Raw genomic sequence first — 17,490 nt, 5'->3', positions numbered from 1 at the left:
AGGAAAGAAGCAATTCCTTACTTTTGACGCAACTTGAATTCTCTCTTCAACAGATGCAGCCTCCTACAGGAAATTAGTGGGGTACTCTCTGGGTACTACTATTATCGTAGAGGGTCTTCACAAAAAAAGGGTTCAGGCAACAGATGTAAAGCACCACAGTATGAAGCTATAATATTCCTAAATCCTCTAAACACTAAAAAGCATACAGCTATAGTGGCTTTTTATTCCTTACAGAGCAGATGACACACTTCTTACATGCTCCCTGGCATTTTTAATAATCTCAGAGAAATTATGAAACAAATTTCCCATTACTTGTTTTCTTAATGCTTAAATGAAATTAAAAGAAAAAAGTTAAATGCAATGATACATTTTAAATAGAAGTCTACAGCTTCAAAAACAATTGAACAAAGTTTATTTCCTTCCACTCTGTGTTTACATACACAGAATACAAGGGAAATGATCCAATAAAGTAGAAATAACTTTTCAGAAAGAAAAGCAGAGATGATGAGCAATATAAGCTTATGTTGAAAAAATAAACAGAAGACTAAGCTTACTTTGAGAAAATGGAAAAACAGACCCATTCATACTTTGGAATGGGTAGAAGATAACTTCTAGAAGAAGGGTGAGTACCATAAAGGATTTGAAGTTTTCTAGTCATGAATATAGAATTAAATCAATTTATACATCTTAAAGAGAAGTTTGGTCATGATCAGATCCTAGAAACTTCACTTTAGTCATATGGGAATCTCACACCGTGATCCATGAAAAATGAAGTGGGTGCTTAGTCATGCAGGACTTTCCATTCCAATGCATGAAAAAAATAAAATTGGTGTTCAATATCAATTCTGTTTGGAAGAAGCCACTTCATCAAAATAAATGTTTGGTAATCAGAAAAGCTCCTCTCTCTTTCACATCTCCAGCTTCCTGAGAAAAAAATAAATTACAGACTCTAAGCTAAAAATTTTAAATAACTTTTAACTGAACCCTTTTTCTTGGAAAGTAGTTCATACATACTATGAAAACATATTTTCAGATGAGTCACCATACTGCTATTTAGTTGCAAGAAAATGAAATGTCAGGGTTACCAACCAGCTCAATTAGCACATTTCCTTCTTTCCTGAGCTCAGACTGTACAGAGCGCTGTGGTAGGACCACTTAATGAATTGACCTGATAGCACCACATTATGCTCACCTTGCAGTATTTATGTTGGCTACATGAAAAAGAAAATTGAGGAGAGAAAAAAAGCATTCTATTTTGGAAGTGTTAAGTGTACCAAGCCTTCTTCTGTCCCTGTACTGCCACAAGCATGCCCAATGAACTTTTTCATAACTTCAAGCAAAATCTGTGCAACACATTCATCATACATATTACTATCACTTAAAGATTAAATACAACTGATTTATCTTTCTACTACTTTCAGAGAGGAGTACAAATAGTACATTAGTTGGGAGGTGGGGGGGTTATTTTTTTAATTTTTATATTTTTTTAGAGGAGCAGGGGAGAAACCATGGGTTGCATACATTTTAGAAGAAAGTCTCAAATATTCACATAAATTTAATAAAGTTTTTGTATTCCCCTGAGCTACAAGTCTGTTGTGATGGAAAACGGTTGCAATCGTTTAGAGTAAATTGGATCAAGAAGCAATCAAAACAAAAAAACTTACATGTCCTAAGTTAGTACCAAAACACAACACACATAAGTTATCTTAGAAATATACCTGTATGACTTAATCCATATGAAGTAACAGAGTCTACCTACATTTAAGAAGAATTGAACCTGACCAAACATTTGAAAAAAGTTCTTTTAATCATGGACAACACCCGCTCGTTTCCTTACATTACACAATTATGGAAAAGGTTTTAAGAGCTGTATGGTTTGTTTTATTTTAACAAGAACACATAGCATTTTCACAACAGCTACTGATACTTTCTAAAATAAGTGTTGCATTCTTTAATTACAGAAGACGATAACAGTGGCTGTGACCTTAGAGGAACTACGTTCCTACTTAACTCCAAAAGCTTTCTGTGTCTGCACATTTCTGCTCAATGTTAACTTTAAGAGCACACTATTAATTTCTCAAACATGTGGCTGTCTCATAAGCCCACAAGTAAAACATGTTCATTAAAGAGATGTGAAAAAGTTCCAAGTGAGCTGCCAAAACTAGCATAATTATGAAAATATTTAACACTGGAAACAACTGAAATCACATACTGTATATAGATTACAGTGATGTCATCATAAACACGCAGCCAAAATGTACTAAAACTACTACACTCTAATAAATCTAGCTCACACCAGATGACAAACATTTTAAAGCTAAAGTAAAAATTATATTGGGGATGGGAAGGGAATAATATTCTGAAAGTGCTAATAACTTTAGTTAGAGTATAATATTTGATAGAGTGCCCATTCATTTTAGCATTAATGGAAGCGATTCCAAGTAAAAATCACAACAGTACAAAACTAAAACTACGCATGATGCATCTAGAGTGCTGATTTTTAAGAAAGTAACTCATTTACTAAAATCTGCTTTCTCCTCTAGCTTATGTCATAAACAGAGCTGAGAAAATTTCAAAAATGTTCATGTATGGTTCTGCGTATGGGCGTTACTACACTAATATATCATGGTAACTTCTAACCTATCAGGAGAAATAAAAGTTTGTACAGTTAGGCTCCGTTCTTTTTCCCTTTTGGCAAATACTTCAGACCAGGTACTGTGCTGAAACATTTTTATAGAGCGCTATGGTTACATCTAAAACTATGCATAAAGTCATAAGTAACATGCTACTCGCACCTAGGCTAGTAAATTTACATGTGAGCTCCTCAGTCACTTTTCTATTGCAATGCGCCATATAAAACAATTATTGCAAGGCTTAAAGTGAGCTAAAATTGACAGAACCTGAAAATATACTAGATGAGGTTTATTATGATCTTTCCTAACAGGCAGAATTTATCTTTGCTCATTATTCTGTTTTCCACACTTAAAATGCGTACTTTTTCTCGGAAAAAAGACACTTTCTCATTTTAAAATACATAAAACTTATTTCATGTCTCCAAACTGTCTCATGAGCATGCTTTATGGGAAAGAATGTTTTCTCTTGGGGATCACTTAGCTATTTATGCAAATATTGTCCCTTTGACTTCATGAAACCAAGTAAAAAAAAATCTAAGTTCTGTTTAAAAGAAAACAGGAGAATGTGTAAAAGCAATTACCATTATGAATTAAAAACTAAAAAACCCAACCAATTCTAAGAAACTACTACACAAACTTGCATTTTCTCTGTCACTGTTTTGTCTCTTACTCTACAAAAACCTTGCTCTTTTTTTCCTTCGTCATTTCTAAGACAATGAGCTTTAATACCCTTCACTGGCCAGTAAGAGATATATATTCCCACCTATGTGAAGTGTATCTTCAATTGCAACATGCAAAATCCACAGAAGAGGAACTTCTTCCCTGCTGGTGGGCTGTCCTTACACAGCTGATACTGACTGGACACGAAGGGTAAGTTGAGTGGAAAAGCACCTGGACCACCAGGCTGCAATTTCAGGTTCAAAGCCAACTGGTGGCTGGTTACCTGTGCTATTCTTCAATCACCAGCCCCTGCAATTTAATATCCTTATTAAAGGCCCAGCAGATGGGACTGCACCATAGCAAGGCTGTGGGTGGTATCAACCCATGAAGAGGAGCTTATGTGCTGGTGAGCAAGACTTCTGTTGACAGAGACCTTGAGTGGCTGAGGAAATGGGCTGTCAGGATCTCCACAAAGTCCACCAGAGGCAAATGCTAAGCCTGTAACCTGTGACAGAACCACTCTGTGCAACAGTATAGACTAGGAGCCAAAGGGCTTAAAATCAGCTTTATAGAAAAAGATATGTGTGTCCCAGTGGGTAACAAGTTGCACGAGAGCCAGCAGCGTGCCCTTGCCACAAAGAAGGCCAACGGCGTGCTGGGTTGTATTAGCAAGGGTAAAGCCGACAGGCTGTGGGACGTGATCCTTCCCCTCTCTTTGGCCCTTTTGAGACCTTGTGGGGAGTACTGTGTCCAGTCTGGGGCTCTCCAGCACACACACAGTTGTCCAGAATGAGAAGGACGTGGGTGTACCACAATTCCAACGGATGACCGTCAAGGTGGTTAGGGGACCTGGAGCATGTGAGCTCTCTCTCAGGAAAGACTGAGATAACAGGGATTGCTCAGCCTAGAGATTATCAAAGGGAGATCCCACCGCTTTACACAGCTGCCTACTGGGAGGGTACAGAGAAGACTGAGCCAAATTCTTGTCAAAGGTGTACTGTGAGAGAAGTGGCAATGGACACAAGTTGAAAAACAGGCACTTCCAAGCAGGTCTAGGGAAAAGCTTTTCCACCAGATGGGTGGTCACATATTGGAACAGCCTGCCTAAAGAGGTTGTGAAATCACCTTGGAGCTATTCAACATTTGGCTGGCCAAGCCACAGAGCAACCTGCTCTAACTGGGCTTGCTTTGAACAGGTGGTTGAACTCTATCATCCCAAATTGCTCTAGGATGGCTCTACATGGAAAAAAAAGATATAAAAGTAATACAAGTTTTTTAAAAAGATTGCTTTTAAAATATGTTTAATTAAAATGGTAAGCACTATCAAAACCTTGCTTTCAAAAAGATGTGATTGCATTTCACTGCCACATAGTTGTCAAAACATATTATATACATAGATCCATACAGATTCGTTATATTCATACAAATTCATTAATATTACACTTCTGTGTGATCTTGCAACACTTCTGATAGCTAGCACAGGTCAAGCATTGCTACTTACAAATGAATCAGCAGCTTTAATACAGCCCCAATAATTGTGTTGCACAATTACCCTGATAGGAATATTTCATTAAGAGTCATCAGCAAAGTATGTCAATAAGAAAATAATTTTATGATTGTTCTAATGAATAGCAATTTAGGAATGTCACAACACTGAACAGAAAAAAAAACAGTGATTTAACCATGACATCTGTAAATCTTTTGGAAGGTATAGGTTAACAGTCTTAATGCACATTAACTTTATAAAAAGAAATAGTTTATTATACGACAGGACATACACATGTACATTTTAAAATCATGACACTATAAAATATCAAAAAGGAATATTTAACCAAATCAGATTGGGTTGCTATTTTGTACAATAATTAAGGAGTTCAGTACTACATATCGAAGTTTGTATATATAAATATATGTATATGTATGTACACACACACTTGTCCTGATGAGAATCTTTCACTATTACAAAACCCAATTTTAAGACTTTTCAAACAGGCAAATCACACATCTCAGAGTGAGTACTCAGGGATTCATCTCTGTCTTTCCCTAAGACAGACAAGACGATGGAAGGTCTTGATTTTTCCTACTTATTTTTTTTCAGTATTACTTCATGGAGAAATATGGCAAAAACAACTCTTCAAATTATGTACTGGATTATTAAGGAGAAATACCAAGGAACTGGGGAAGAAGTGCAGTCTGTAGCCAGCTGCCAAAGCACCTCGATGAGTGGAAGAATAAACAAGGGTAACCTGGTTAAGAATAACGAACAACCTGAAGCAATCAAGAACTCATTTAACAAGGTGTTAATCTGTATTTGCTCTTCTTGTTGCATCTGGTTTCAGCTGATGTTAGATTGAGATAGTCAAGTAGTAGCAGTGACCAACAAAGCACACCGAACAGTTACCTGTATTAGGTCGGGAACATAATCCATGTTTAGTTATTCTATATTAGCACAGCACGATGTGCTCTGAAATATGGGTCTGAGTTAAACTTCTATGTAAAAACTGAGGATACACTAATACGCTGCACCAGCAGCCCCAACTGAAAGCCAAGAAGCTTGTGGTAAGCTGCCTGTTACACAGATACTGCAGAATCTGGCTATTGATTTCTGGGAAATAACATCTCCCCGTGACATCGCTACTGGTTTGATTAGCTGATTATCAGAGGTATTTGAAAGGAGCATTCTTTTGTTTACAAGAAAGGGAGCTGTCAGAGTCTGAAAGACTGTGGTGATAAGGCCACAGAGGCAAAGATAAATAAAACAGACTGTTCTCACTAAGTGCTCCTCAGACTGCTCAGAAATACACCCCAGTTTCTCAACACCCAAGACAGAGCGACTAATAAAATGATTTTGCAAGACTTTTTGAGGGAAGTGAGTTGTACAAATATCTTCTTTCTGTTTTGGGAAGAAACTTATATTATAAACTGTTAACTGATCATCTAGTAAAGTTTCTGATATGTTTATTGTGCTTTAAAAAAAAAATGAGACCACCTACCATGATGTAAGTGCTTTTTAATAGAAATAAACATCTCAAAACAGCTTTTTCCACAATTTCTCCCAGGTTAAGCTTTTCAAAGATTTCACTCTTCCTCGTATTACAGGAAGTTTGCCCAGTGTTTTGGTTTGGGGAGATAGGGGTGGGAGAGCATCTTAATTCTGTAACGTTATTCCGTGTTTCATACCTAGCACCATGGAGTCCTGATCCTCAACTACAGCCCTCTAAGCTACACAGAGGAAAACAACAAACAGTTTTAAAAAATAAATAAGCATTACAGTAGCAACTGGCAGCTATACTCAAGATTTGACATTGCTATAGTAGGAAGTACGGAAATAATAAAAAAAGGCAAATCCAATGTGTTTGTTCCAGAAAGCTCACAGGGCACACAATTCTGTAACTTGGTAATTCTGAAACCCAGGTGGCCTGGCAGAAGGGGAGTCAGAGGAGAGAAGTACCAGAGAGACTGGTGCTAGCTGAACTCTTTCAGCAAAACTGATGGATGTGGGGCACCCTTGGTGTAGGCTGGATATGGGTTAAAAGCAGCCTCCTGCCCCACTTACATTCTCTATGCCTGGAAGAAAGAGGAAAGATTGGCAGAAAGAGCTGACCAGGAAGAACCAGGAGGAAAGACTGACAGGAAACATGCTCAGGAGAATGGACTGCAAACATAAGAAGAAAAGAGACCAGAAGCGACCAACAGCATTTTTATCCTCTTTTTTGACTCATGTTCAGAAAAAAAAAAAAAGAAAAAAAAAATCAAATCTTACAAAATTAAGAGTTATAAAAGAACTGACATCTAAAAAGTACTCTCTTGAACATTACATCTGAACAAAACAGAACTTATATTTATTTCAAGCTCAACAGCTCCATTCATGGAAACTGTACAACATACTGCTGTCACTCAGCTTCATGCACAGGTCAGGGGTGGCGATGGGTTCACATCACAGACAGTTCCAGCCACTAAACTGGTCAGCACCTTAACAGGCACATTTCTTCTTACATCACTGCACTTCTTCTGTCCAGAAGCAACAGTATTTAAACCAGTTCAAACATTTTGCATGGTATTTTAGAAGATGCTGCGTCAAATACTGGGCATATTCTCATCCTTGTTACAAGTCCCTTGAAATATTAGTTAAGAATAGCTGAGCTCTGTATTTCTACAGCATTCATCAATGTGGTCTCCTGAAACACCGCAGGAAGAAAAACTGTTGTGAGCATGGTTTGATCACATTGCTGATTTATTAAACAACATCTGGGAACTATTAGCAAAGTGTTGGCCCATTCAGCTTACTCTTCCTATTGTAATCTGTTCCACCTGCTAGAGGGCTAGCACCAGTCCTCAACCCTATTTAAACTGGCCCCAGACCCTTAGCCAAAATGTCACTTGCCTTCACAGTGGAAGATCATTAAGGGTGCTTGTTTCTCCCGTGTACTGGTGCATTGCAGTTGCAGCTCCATTTCACGCTTTCTTTAGGGGCTACTTTTCCCTAACACACTTACAATTCAGTTTATTAGAAAGCCAGACCCCTGTGCAAGAATTCCCTCCACCAAGCACCTGCCAAGGATGTAGTAATAATTTTTATTACAACATAACCTTGCCACCCACTTCCCTCAGAGGAGGGTATAATACTGTCCAGACCAAGTTTTCTCCTAATCCCTAACAGTATCGAGCAGGATACCTACAGCAGGCCCCCAGCAATAACGTGGCCAGTTGAGCAAACCCCAGTTCTCAAAAAAACCTCTGCCACATGACAGAGGAAGGCACAAAGGCACAGAGCTTTACCTGGAGAACTTCCTATCCATGAGAGCTCTTCTTATTGCTGAGCACCACTTGGGCACTGTTTGGTTTTTAGCTGCTGCTGGGGGTGGATAGAGAAGAAAGGGGGCAACCAGATGGAAACGGATACTACATGACAATAAGGAAAGGAGTATACCCACTAAAATCTCCCCACCTGCTACTGATTTTTCAGAAATTCATAGGTTATCATCCTTTAAATCCTATTTCTCCATCAAAAGTGTTTGAAATTAGTCAATAGACTCAATTTTTAATGGTTTAGCACAGCAGAAGAGGAAGAGAAGAATGAACAACAGACATCTAACACAACCGTGCACATCTGGTTTCCTTAAGGTACCAATCTTGAAATCAACACAACTAAAACATGTTTGGGGCCACAGACTTTTAGCCTCACAGTCCTTTCTTCCTGAGCTACTGCCTCAGATGGGTCTAAGCCAAATATGAGCTTGTAGCCATTCCAGCACCAGGAGAATTCTTCTCTAGCTGGAAATGTTACTTTGGCGATCCTTTTGCCAGTGCAGGGAGCTTCATGCAGGAATGAAATTTGTCAGCCATGGGCACGGCAATACTGAATTTCTTCATAGTCTTCACTGCCTTCTGCAAATTCAAAAGTGTGGGGAATTTCATTATAGAAGAAGTAGGGTCTCAGCATACAATACAGTCTACAAATGGAAATTGGAATTTTTAACATAACATGACTGAAAAAATATTTCTAAGAAAAATTTTTACAAAAAGAATGCTATGGACTTTTTAGTGCTATGTTAAGACAAAACGTAATTCTAACTTATTTATGATATTTACTCTCATGCAGCATACATGCGTATGCTATGCGTACATGCTATGCACATAATATAAAGTAGTAATATAAATTAGTATTAATTATATGTATTAATGATATTAAAATATCTTTAATATAAGTAAAATCTGCTGCATGATTATAATTGTATGGTAAGTTTCAGAGAGTTCCATACGCCTGGCAAAAATGCTATTTGTCCTAACTTAAGTAGTTTTCTTACTTTTCAACTGATCAATTTCTAATCACAGAAGCCAAGTTAGTGGTGGGTTCCAGTTATCTTCTATTATTTAGTGTTTCTAGACAAAACTTCAATAAAAAGACTATAGGTTTCATCAAGGTGGTTGTATTTAAACTTGCAGTCACAAATTAATAATAGCATTACTGAGTTTCTAACAACTCAGTTTCAATTCTGTATTCTATTTCTTAATTATTTTTAAGTTAACTTCACATACCACTATTGGGAAGAACAGTTTTTCACCAAATGTAATTCATCACCCACATCTTACCTAAATAACATTAGTTAACAAAACTAATGGACTAAACCACCAAACCACAAAGCTAGCTGAATGGCTGCACAAACGTCTTGGTTAATAAATGGAAAAGAGTACACATAGGTGCAACTTATTCAAAATGTACATTAAGGAGTTCTTACTTATAATCCATCATTTCTTTTGCGATTGTCAGTCTGTGATGTGTACACCATTTCAAGGAATTTATTGCTATTTATAACACACCGCTTTTAAATCAAAAAGCTTTTGAAATATTACTTTAAACCTAAACAAACAGTAATTTGTCTTCTAAACCAGTCAGCAATCTGTCACACAAAACCACCATATGTTAAAAGAAGTGTAACTGTCAACACTGCATTATAACTGTTGCAAAGTTTCACAAAAGACCTCTCTAATTATAAGATCACAACATGTAAATGTTTATCATATTGGATAGTTTAAAAATACAACGTGCCTTCTCTAAGGTAGTTGGGACTTTTTATCAGGATGTGACATTTATTACTCTTTCAAGTAATCACCCCATGTATGCCACGGCCTTCCTTATTATATTACAAATTCTTCAAATGAATATACTTTCCTTGGTACAAATTATTCAGAGAAATGTTTTCTTTTGTTTGCTTGTTTTAAGCTAAATTTAATAGTAAAACCCATTCTCCCAAATCTGTGCCACTCAATTTGAATATAAATTAATTTTTCTTCCATAACTAAAGAAAGAGGACAGTTTTAAAATGAGGGAGGAAAATGAGTGTCAGCAAAAACTGGAGCTGAATGCCCAAGGAAACAAAAAGACACAGGACTATTAGGTGTTCAGCTGGGTACTCCAGCCACGTGCGAAAGTGAGAGATGAAAAACTGGACAACATGATGGAGAAATAAGAGTAAAAAGTAACCTGGGGGAAAAAAAGTGTGGGGAGGAAGGGGATCAAAAGCCTGAAAAAAAGCCTCTAATCTTATATAATGCCAAGCAGGAATGCTCAGGGAGCATTTAGTGTGACAGAAGAAAAGAACATATCTTGTTTCAAATTGAACACAGAACAACATCTGTAACAAAACTACTGAATAACATAAGCCAAGGAATATATTTAAACACAAATACTCTCTTATATTTGTAATTCATCAGTTTTTGATCTATTAATTTACATTAAGAAATCTTTTATAAATTTAAGTGACAGACTAATCACAGGTAACACCATTAGGTCATCAACTCATGCAGGTTCCTCTAACATCATTTTCCATGGTATATATTTGCAATGAGGGTGGATAGTTTGAGCTTCTTCAGAAGCTAACTTAAAACATACCACCCACAAATACTGCTATACATTTGTTTAATACACCTGTATTCATACCAATGGAAAGAGTGCTTTCCTTGACTGATGTTATTTTTATTTGTAGCCCTCGAGCAGTTCGTACAATCACAGAAAATCCTGAGTTGGAAGGGACCCACAAGGATCACTAAGTCCATCTCCTGATTCCACACAGGACCACCCAAAAAAATCAGATGTGTCTGAGAGCGTTGTCCAAACACTTCCCGAACTCCGGCAGGCTCGGTGCTGTGACCACAGCCCTGGGGAGCCTGTCCCAGTGCCCGACCACCCTCTGGGTGCAGAACCTTTCCCTAACCCCGAGCCTGACCCTCCCCTGTCCCAGCTCCATGCCGTTCCCTCGGGTCCTGTCGCTGTCCCCAGAGAGCAGAGCTCAGCGCCTGCCCCTCCGCTCCCCTCGTGAGGGAGCTGCAGGCCGCCATGAGGCCTCCCCTCAGCCTGCTCTGCTCTGGGCTGAACAAACCATGGCCGCTCCTCATATATCCTTCCCTCTAGACCCTTCACCATCTTTATAGCCCTTATTTGGACACCCTCTAATAGTTTTATATCCTTCTTATACTGTGGCACCCAAACTGCACACTGTGCCCGAGGTGAGGCTGCACAGCGCAGAGCAGAGCAGGACAATCCCTTCCCTCGCCCGGCTGGCAGTTCTGGGCCTGAGGCACACCAGGGCAGGGTTGGCCCTTTGGGCTCCCAGGGCACGCTGCTGGCTCATGTTCAACTTGCTGTCGGCCAGAACCCCCAGATCCCTTTCTGTGGGGCTGTTCTCCAGCCTCTTGACCCCCAACCTGTACATATATGCAAGGCTGCTCCATTCAAGGTGCAGAATCAGGCACTTGCTCTTGTTAAATTTCCTACAGCTGGTGATTGCCCAGTTCTCTAACTTGTTAAGGCCTCCCTGCCCCCATGGAGTCAACAGCTCCTAACTTAGTATCATCTGCAAATTTAGTAAGTTGTTGCAACAGGCAATTCCATTACTCAGAAACTAAATCCTTAACTTTACAGAAGTCTTAATCTGAATTTTAGGTAATGCCTCTAACTTAAGGACTAAGATGATCCAGGATTGTCTATCCACAACAATCACCCATGGATCAGGTTCATGCTTCAACTTCCTGTGGCACTGCCCACAGTACATCCACTCCTGAATCCACCATGCACAAACATCCTCCACTTACTCATCTTTCCCCTCATTCCCCACCAAGCAGCTTGAGGATCAAATATTTATTCCACATTTCATAGACTAGGGCTGAGTCATACCGTACTTGTGCATATAAAGTTGGATACTAACTACTACCTGATTCGTTGTACAAAGAGATAAAGTATTTGTTCTATATTTGATAAGAAAAAAAAAGTTATTTAGCTTCATGCTTCATACAACTAATGGGCTACATCACTACTTCTCACTACTTCTAAAGCCTGGTGGCCAGAAAGTTACGATGCAATGAACCACAAATCCCCAATGCATACACAATATTTAAGTGCTTAAAAAGTCCATATATGTCTACGTGATCCTCCAAAATCAGCTTCTAAGCTGAGACACTAGCTTTTCACTTTCAGAGAATTTTAACTACGCTTTGATTGATGTAAATCCCCGATGAAATCATACTTGCTACCTGTCATTGCTGTTTAAATAAGGTGCACAGCACTGATTTTCAAGGCCTCATAAGACAGGGGTTTCATCAAGGCCTTTATGGCCAGTGACCACTTCATTTACATATTCCTAAAATATTGTCAAATTATAGTGTTCTTCTAACCTCTGTAGCAAGTCTGAACAAGAAATTCTCTTTCTCTCTCTTCCTGATGTGAGGATGGGAACTGAAGGAAGTACTCTCTATTTCTGCCTCCCAAGAATCTCACATTGCTCGTCTGCTGCATATGCCATTAGCCCATAGCGTACATTTGTGACAGCACCAGCCACATGCCAATACTGACATCAGAGAGAGAAGCACTGAATCATTAAAGTTGAAGTTCTCTCTTGTGCTTCGTGTAGCAAGGCCAGAGATACTCAATTTCCTAAGGCCACTAGCCCTGCAAACATCCTGATCAAATTAAAAAAATCTGTCAGAAATCTGCCAAAGAAAAACTTTCAGCCATTTTTTCAGGTGCTCAAAGAAAAACATGATTTCTGGTTGACCGAAAAATCAGGGAAAACTAGATACCTTTGTATAATAAAACTGGATTAGATGACCAAAAAGCTCCTTTTGGTCTTAAAGGCATATTAATCCATGACGGTAGAAAGCATCTTCAATAATTACTTACTCTCCAAGACTTACTACTGAATGGTGACTAAAAAGACAGATGAGTAGATGATCAGAAATGGAGATGTGATAATATGACAAAGATGAAAAAAGAAAGAAATCAAAAAGTGGTAGGAATAAAAACAAAAGTGCTCCTTTAAAAATGGAGGATAGAATAAGAGGTTTCTTAGCCTCCACTCACATTCCATCTTTACATCCTTTTCTTCTCCCACCATAACATTATTGGGTTTGATTCTTTTCTTTCTCTTATTTTTCCTACATTGTTTTTTGCATAGTATTTAACCATTGTCATGCCTCGGATACTTGCAGAAGGTCTCTGCGATAGACATTAATCTAGCCTTTCATTTCCTAGCAACTTCTGCTTCATGTTCTAGAACAGCGGGAGATGCAGCTCCTTCCACTGGTACCAATCTCAAGGTGTATTGTGACAATTTCTAGCTTATGAAGGATCTGACAAGGGAGAAGATCTCATCTCCCAGTGTCTCCTGACAGAATCCTTGGAGTTTTCTCATTGACATTTGACTGTCTCTATCCATGGCCTCATTCTGGAGCCCATAAAATCTTAGTGATCCAGTACTGTGTTTTTTCACTCTACTTCCCAATGAGTGAAGAAATCACCCCAGGTGATACTGAATGATATTTGACTATTTGCCAGGTTAGATGGGCTTTGGGCAACCTGATCTAGTGAAAGATATCCCTAGCAGGAGGGTTGGAACTAGATGATCTTTAAAGTCCCTTCCAACCCAACACTTCTATTTCAGATGATTCTATGAAATACAACATTCATTAAAGAGTGAGTGTCATGGCATGGCCAATCACCTGGCATACTCCATGGTTAACAAAAAAAGTAGCAGATGTTTCCCTTATTTTCTTTTGCTACATAGAACTCAAATGCATTGATTGTCTCTCAAAGGTTTTTAAGGGACTAGACTTCACTAAATGGCTTACTATATATAAGATCTGTAAGTCAAAAACACCAAGCTCACATTTGACGGTAAATTTTAATTTGGTATCTGAATGTAAAAGTATGTCCAGTAATTGATTTTGATCATGTATAGACAATTACATACACAAATATTATTAGACATAAATTAAATACTGCAGTATCTATAAAAGTTATTGGAAACAGGTTTTTCCCATACTTCCCAAACTTGTTGAGATGAATGCCTTTTAAAATCTGAGTTCCCCATGACACGATGTTCAGAAACTAGGTGCCAGTATGCACCTCAGACACATCCAGCTGTTCTTGATATAAAACAGGGCCATACAAGACAATGGAGTTAGAGTAAAGCCACAGATACCGTGTTAAAGCATTTCAGATAAGTAATGAAAGGCATGTTTGTCAACTTTATATACACCTAGCAAGGTTGGATTTCTTCTTTTTCTTTCTGGAAGAAGACGAGTTTTCCAGGAAGGAGAAGCCTGAGTTTCAGAGTTACTCTGCCCCAGTGTTACCTTTTAAGCATCCAGGGACATTCTTTATCACACGGAGAGGCCAGCAGCAGGGGAAGACAACTCATACATCAAACCTTCTGCTGGATTACTGTAGGTATACTGCTTATCATGATCAAAAGCAATTACTGGACATACTTTTACATTCAGATGGCAAATTAAATTTTGCCATCAAATCTGAGTTTGGTGTTTATGTGCTTCCCACACCACCAATTTAGTAATGCTAGAGCTAATGCCTACTACTCTATGTGTACCTCAACGTGGTATGTTTATTGCTGTGAGATGGTTTTTTGTTTGTTTTTCATGATAGATGGTTTGTCTGCTGTTCACAGAACTGTTTATTTTCATAGTTTCTTCCAACCTACTTCGGTAAACTTACAGATCTTGTATATAATAAGACATTTAGTAAAGTCTAGCCCCTTTACAGCCTTTAAGAGAGAATTAACTGCTTTCGTCAGGTAATGTTTAAGACACCCTAATCTTTAAGAAATAAATATTTCCAAGTACTGTAAACAATTAATGAAAACTATCTTTTTCCTCCAATTAGTTGCTACTCTAATTTTCAACTTAGTTTAGATCAGGATTCTGGAAAAAAAAAAAAAAACAAGTATTTCTGGAAGCTGATACGGGACTATAAGACAAAATTCTCAGAAAATAGCTCAAGTGGAAAACAGCATCTTAGAGAGTAGCAAAAAACAAAGCAAGTGGTAATCTGAACTACATGATGAGTTCAAAGCTGAAACATGAGATCTCCTGGGCAGTAAGCTCAAGAATTATTCTCAAAATGTTCAAGATCAATACACGGACTACCTTTACATCAATACGCATTCCTGTGCTCCCTTCCCCATCTTCATGCCTGCCCTGCAACCATTACTAAAAGAGCATTGGAACTGTAGCAGACACAAGCAAAAAAACACACATGGAAGACTCATGTTGTCCATTTAGAATCATTATCAATTAGTCAGTATATATTTGATTGCGAGAAGCACTATGCTTTAGTATATGCTTTTACATGCTTATGGTACCTTTCAGAAGCAAGAGAAGGTAACAGATGAATTCCATGTTTCTTTTTCAAAAGGCCACACATTACACAGAACCAAAGTTACTGCATAGGCAGAATGTATATTTAGGAATACGTTTTCATTCTGTCTCTTAAGTTGCAAAAATAAGAGGATAACTTTGCATACGTACACAAAAAAATCTTAATCATAAGAAGGAACATAACAGAACATATGAATTTATATGCAAGAAGAAAGTACCAAAAAGACTTCAATTTGTACAAGAAGCTGTTACATGTTAAAGATGCAAATATCACTATTACAATTTTGAATCAGTTGAAGGTATCAAAGAATTACATACACAGAAAATACATGTTCTATACCAGGCATTTTAGACTCACAGGAGGCATCAAAAACAAGCAGACATCAAGAAGACTAGAGTAAACAGAAGAAAGAGAACCTAAAAAAACAAAACCATTTTGAGATGTGACTCAAGCAAGTGGGGGGAAAGGAACATGTATGCATATGGTGCTGCTTTTGGACTGCTTTCAAGCAGAGCAAGATAGGTCACAACCAGTCATAAAAAGCTCAATGCTCTCAATCCGCTTCCTCCATATTCCTATTACAGGACCATCTCACGAGCAGGATCATTCTCCAAAGATGACAGCAGCAGCCCCCATAGCTTTATCTCTTTGTGCCACTACCCATCATTTGTTCTGGGACTGGCAAACTGCTTCCCAGTTTTTTCTTTTCCACAAAAACTGAGAATTGTTCTCTGTTCAGGAGAGCTCAGGTTCACTAAATCACAAGTCATGAAATACCAGTGTCTGCAGACCATCAAAAATTCTTCAACAGCTGGGATCCACCTTTTACAAGCAAAGCACACAGGTCTTCCAACAGTCAGTCCCACTGGTGCTGGTGTCTGCACAGGATCTTGGCACTAGTAATACTGATCACATTGGTTTAACATGGGATAAAGACATGAGTATTAGTTTCAAATTAGCTGTATTTTACCCTTACGTAGAGTCACAATCCTACAACTGCATCCCAAACTAATATCTGGCAGGCCAGAATCATCCATCTATAATCCATCCCTACAGAAGGAAGGGATGCCATCCAAAGGGACCTGGACAAGCTTGAGGAATAGGCCCACATGAATCTCATGGGGTTCAACAAGGCTGAGTGTGAGGTGTTGCACCTGGGGCAATCCCAGACGTAAGGACAGACTTGGAGAACAACACATTGAGGGCAACCCTGCAGAGAAGGATCTGGGGGCTCTGGTGGACGAAAAGCTTGACATGAGCCAGCAGTGTGCACTTGTAACCCAGAAGGCCAACTGTGTCCTGGGCTGCATCAACAGAGGAGTGGCCAGCAGGTAGAGGGAGGTGATTGTGCCCCTCTGCTCTGGCCTTGCGAGGCCCCACCTGGAGTGCTGCATCCATAGTGTGGATCCATTAGAACAGGTCCAGAGGAGGGCCATAAAGATGATCAGGGGGCTGGAGCACCTCTCCTATGAAGAAAGGCTGACAGAGCTGGGGATGTTCAGCCTGGAGAAGGCTCCATGGTAACCTTATTGCTGCTTTTCAGTACTTAAAGAGGGCTTATAAAAAAGATGGGAAGCAACTTTTTGCCTGGGCAGATAATGACAGGACAAGGGGGAATAAGCTTTAAGCTAAAAGAGGGGAGATTTAGATTAGATGTTAGGAAGAAATTCTTCACTCAGAGGGCGGTGAGGCCCTGGCACAGGCTGCCCAGAGACGCTGTGGATGTCCCATCCCTGGAGGTGCTCAAGGCCAGGCTGGATGGGGCTCTGGGCAAGCTGGTCTGGTGGGAGGTGTCCCTGCCCATGGCAGGGGGCTGGAACTGGGTGGGCTTTAAGGTCCTTTCCAACCTGAGCCATTCTGTGATTCTATGATCGCTAGCCAGATCCCGCATGTCTGGATAGAAGACAAATGCTTGTCAGCCAGGTCACCTGAAGCAAGTCTGTTCCTCACGGAATGCTAAAAACACTGGCCAAATCACTGCAGTTAGGCTCCATTACCCTAATACTTGCCTTTGGTGATAGATCAAGA

The 17,490-nt window shown here is 39.1% G+C and overlaps 1 protein-coding gene across 4 annotated transcripts in view; it reads right to left on the bottom strand.

The window, feature by feature from the left end:
• VPS13B (vacuolar protein sorting 13 homolog B) overlaps positions 1-17,490 on the bottom strand; it is a 481,062-nt gene that overhangs the window by 436,476 nt on the left and 27,096 nt on the right. The window lies entirely within an intron of this gene.

The sequence above is a fragment of the Anser cygnoides genome, chromosome 2, assembly GCF_040182565.1.
Source record: "Anser cygnoides isolate HZ-2024a breed goose chromosome 2, Taihu_goose_T2T_genome, whole genome shotgun sequence".
Lineage (NCBI taxonomy): Eukaryota > Metazoa > Chordata > Aves > Anseriformes > Anatidae > Anser > Anser cygnoides.
Note: the sequence above shows the minus strand (reverse complement) of the source record. Positions and strands in the feature narration are given on the sequence as shown.